Genomic DNA, 5,232 nt, shown 5'->3' with positions numbered 1-5,232 from the left:
AAGCTCTACACAGAGAGAAGAGAAGTACGTCAAGTATGCAGGACTAAGTGTACGTTAAATTTAAAATAATAGAACTATGTCAGTTATTTATCACGGGAAAATCAGAAAGGGAACACTAAGTAATGATTAGAAAAAAAAATGCTAAATTCTGAGACAATTACAGCTGACTTTCAGTGCAGACGCAATAAGCCAACAAAAAGTTGGCCAAAGGCAAGCTAAGGAGAAGGAACAGAAAATGTGGTCAACTTTTTGCTGTTTCGGCGTAAACAAAAATAAATCAATTTCTCGGTGCGCACAATTGTTAAGATAGTAGATAGGACAGGGACCATAACGACAGGACCAAACAAGAGGATAAATCCGCAGAGTCATGTCAATGGCCGGCGGCTTCGAGAAATGGAAATTTGGGTAGATTCTTTTTCAAATATTCAAAATTCAATGGAAAGTGGAATAGAATTTACACGACTTGCGTATGTGAAGCCACTTATACCTGGAGCCTTGCTGATTGCATTAAGAAGTATTCCCAGCTGCCTGGGGCAGCTCTAAATGTTAAAGCCACGTTAAAGGACAGGTTTTTGCAAACAAAAATAATGTTTAAAATCGTAAATCGATTTGTTTTCCCATAACAATTGCGTTATTTGAATCTAGTTGCGTAGTAATGTTCGCGATCAATCAGAGCTTCGCCAAAAAATATAGTTTTGCGTACTTATGGATACATTTTCAAATTACAGTGGAACATTCAATAATTATTACTTGAAACATGCAAGAATTCAATTTCTAAAACTCCAATCAAATTACCCCTATACACGTCTCGAACAGAAACCTAATTTGAATGCCAGTTAAGCGGGTGAAATGTAGTTAACTTTCAGTCGATTTAGTTTGGTTTCAAGCTGCCTTCCCATAACCCTTGTTTTAGCCTCCATAGCCGCCAAACCCTTACCATTAGTTCTTATTCCCCGGGCTCTTGTCGCTATTTCTGCTGTTCTTGCTGTGGCATCGCATTCTCATTGACAAGTTTAATTGATGGGCGTCAGCGTCAGCTTTTGGCTTCAGTTCGATGGAGTTTGGGGGAAAAGGCCATGGCCAAGACACCACCCCCAAAATACCCCCCGCACCCAACAGTACCCTCGCACGGTACACCCTCGATTACCGGATTGGCGACGCGACAAAACCGCAGAATCTAATTTGGCACAAACCACCAAAGCAATTAAAGTTGCAGCTCTGCAAACGCTGTCCGATGCGAATGCCCCCCAACTGTCTCTCTGTCTCTGTCTTTCCCTCGGCGCGTGTGTGTGTGTGCCGAGGTATCGGTGTGGGTGAGTCCCTGTGTCGGTGATGTGTCATTGCCACAGAAATCGCCATAGCAATCCGGTAAGAATCACATTTTTGACCATTATGCGCTATAAAAACGTGAGCTGGCCATAACCCTTCGCAGACTCGAAAGCATCAGGCAGTCGAGATTGTTTACTGCATACTTTTAGACAGGTAAGTTGAAACATTTTATTTTTAAGGCACCCCAATTGTTGCATTTTTAACACCCACCGCACTCATCGTTTCGAAAATGGTTTTCACAGTTGAAATTAACTCGGCGCAAAAGAAAAATTATACCCACTTGTATCTGCGAAACGTGCAAAATGTGTTTTCACTGCAACCAGAATTCATTTGTTGGGGTACCTGTCTCTGGCATTTTTGGGGTAATATGTGGTTGTGGTGGCTGCTGGATTGGGTGGCACGGCTATAATTTAAAATAATTTTCATTTCGTCGCAGCACGCACATTTTTTTGGTCAAAAATAATTTTTGAAGCGTCCCAAAAGTGGTTTATGCAAAATTGAGGTTGCATTTCTGCTCACTTTTCGAGGTACACACCAATTCAGTATACGAAATCAGTTTTGAAGTGCCCAGGGAAACGATTTTACTCGGAAAGTACTTGATCTCTTGGGCTATAATATCTTTTAGTATTGCTGAGAAATATATTTGCATTTCTATCCATCTTGATCCACGGTTTCTAACCGCTTTTTAAACTGGTTCCGTGCAACTCCTGGTGCACACGAGCGCCATCTGCTGTCCGTATCCCCCATTGCCAATCCGAAAAATAGGCATTAAATGCAAAGCAAAGAACTTGTATAGTTAACAATAAACAATAAAAATGATTAAAACCAACTTATTCCCTTCAACAAACGATGATTGAAAAGTTGACGGAAATCAAACAATTTTAAAAAGCAGTTGGCAAAGGAGTTGAAATATTGTATCAAACTAAAATGCAGTATGTTTTTAACGGTGTAACCATATCGCAGCAGCCGGATCCCTATTGCTGGCGCTTTCTCATAGTCGCATTGCTTTTTATTGACCATAACTGACTTTGTCCCAGCATCGAAGGGGTTGGCAAACGCTGCAAAGGGCGGGGGTGGCGTTTTAGATGCCCCTGTAGCGTGCTGCATGCTACGGCCAGCTGATGGTTGTTGTTGCCATCGAATCTATTTGTGCTTGGATCAGACGTTGTTCATACGCCCTGTTGCGGCGACATTTTGCGCACTGCCAGAAAGCGCAGTTAGTGCAACATAGTTGTGTTCACTGCACCTGCGAATGGGTGGCAGAGGCGCACGAAAGGGGGTATTTCCTTTATACATTCTTATAAAACTTCCTATGAAGCTACACACCGTTTTGAGAAAGAGATACAGTATTGAAATACAAAAACGTATAATTCCACGTTATTCATATTAAAAGTTTGGCTTTTTGAAGTCTAAGCTTCAGAACCTAGATTTTTCTTAGCTTCAAATTGAATTGAATTGTTTTCTTAAATAAGAAATCATTTATGCAGGTTTATGTTTCCATATCGAACCCCTTTCAACCACCGCTCCTGTATCTTTTGAATTTGTGGGCTGCTTTGCCAGAAGCTTTACATTGCCCTTTGGCATTAAACTTGTGCGTCAACGGCACAAGTTGACGTCAAGTTTAGCTTTGATGATTCTCTTACCTGCAACTCCTGTCTTTGGCGACTTTTTCTGGGTCCGGATCCTTCGGGTTGTATCTTTTGTTGGCGTTGTGTGCGAGTGTATCTGTGTGTCCCCGGCGTCTGGCAATTTGTCAAACAATGTGTCAAAATGCATTCCCAGCGCCTCCGCACACCGAAGATGTCGTGTAAAATTAATTAAAATCCAAGCCAGTCCCAAAACCCCAGAACCCCATAACCAAGTTGCAACATTGCGAGTAGCGAACTTTGCGTGGCACATTTCCCATTCCCCAGCATGCATTAGGTCCAATTAAATTGGGAAATCTTTCAGTAGCTAATTAAAAAGGCTGTTCCATAGCTGCTATTCTCCCTTCGTTAGTGAAGCAAATCGCATCTGAGTCGGCTAATGAGTTACGAAATGCATAAATCTAATCCGATTGCGAGAACGTGACCCCTGCAAAGAGTTTCCAGTTGTCATTCTGTCCATTTGTCCATCTGAAATGTCCATCCTTCTTATCAGAGAGCCAGGCACTAATAAACGGCTTATCAGCTGAGTGGGACCTACAAAGTAACTAAACAGCACACAGCAAACCCTACAAAATAATCAACAGTTCTTCAATGTTTTATATCTTTTCATTTAATAAATGAAAATTTTTTTTTTAGATGTTTCTTTGAAATTTTGTAAGTTTATTAATTGTAAAATAAATAAATAGTGCTAATTGAATGGTTTGGAATTGAAATACATTTTTTTCCAGTGCACCTACTCGTGCAACACCAATCAATTTAATTCACACACATGCTCATGACCCAAAAAAGGCAAACAAAAATGTGCGAAAATTCGCAAAATTTGACGCCTCAACAAAAACACTTAAAGTACGCTAACCAAAGTCGGCTTATTTGTAAGAAATATTTATTTATAGGTTTTTGTATCGCGTTGGACAAATTCTTTAAGAAAAAAAATCTCTATACAGTAAACAGTAGAATATCATTTAGAATGTTACATCATCGTTCGATAAGTGGGAAGTCTTACACGCTTAAATTCCCTCATTTATCATTAATTTAAGTTGAAACATTTTATGGTCGCATTAATAATGAGTGAATAGAATTGTATTTTTATGTACGCCAAAGTCCGTTTTTCGCACTGCCCAAAGGTTGAAAAGAGAAAAGCGAGCCGAAAATGAGATAGGTAAGCTCGATAAGCATTGATACACTGCAAGACATTTATGTCTTTCAACCTAATTAAAATATTATATGTTGAATAAGCTAATCCAACTGCGGATAATGAAAATAATACATGTTATAAACGCTTTCTTGGTCAAAATTTATAAAATTTGACTAAAATTGATCTTTAATTAATATATAACATTTTTTTTAATTATTGGAAAGTCAATTTCTAATGGTATTGATTTGTTAAGTAAAACTACAATAAATATGGTCAATATCAATTATGACTCAGTGACTAAGTAGTAGTTCTTCCCCGTGTAGTCGATGCTCGAATTCGTCCACAGAAGCCCCCGGAAAGTCTCATAAAATCACAATTGCAATTGCCGTGGGGCCCAGTCGCATTTGTGTTGGTGGGGCTCTACTGTTTTATATCCGTGTGCGATTTGTGTCGGTTGATTGTGCCCGGCAATGGGCAATGACTCATGGCGAGTTGATATCGTAACCCCAAAACAAAAATCCCCAATTCCCGCCCATGCTAATGTGCCGAAGGATTTGATTGTTCCACTGTAAAGGCGATCTCCATCGGAATCCCCGCAACTGATTTAATTGAGAAGGCAGTGACTAATTGAAGGACTGATATTTCCAATTATATAAAAACAATATCTCATTGTGGTGTAATGCCACTTATTCAGTGTCTTGGGGTGCGGCTAAACATATAATATATAAATATACATGTTTTTCCATATTATTGTATATATTTGATGAGACGTAGTTCAAAAAACCAAGACGAAAGCTGATCCTATGGATTCTTAAATATTTATTACCTATAAGCAGCGAGCTTGATCAAGAAATCAGTTACTTAATATAAAGTAATATTTTGTACATGTCCAGCTAATCAGTATTAAATATCAAATATTTTAATGAAATATCGAAATCCCCTATATCCCCTAAATATCAAGGCAGGGTATAGACAAGTCGGGAGAGCTGGCAGCAGTGGCCGAAAAGTGCCCCGTAATAAACGAAACCATAACACAGTCGCTCAGCTGTTATCAGACCGAGTTCTCTGGCTCTCTCGCCGAAACACGATGGGGTTCTCTGGGTTTCTCTCTCGGCGAGACAG

Source organism: Drosophila erecta, unplaced genomic scaffold (genome assembly GCF_003286155.1).
Source record: "Drosophila erecta strain 14021-0224.00,06,07 unplaced genomic scaffold, DereRS2 tig00000055-arrow-pilon, whole genome shotgun sequence".
NCBI classification, from domain to species: domain Eukaryota; kingdom Metazoa; phylum Arthropoda; class Insecta; order Diptera; family Drosophilidae; genus Drosophila; species Drosophila erecta.
This window is presented reverse-complemented; position numbering follows the sequence as displayed.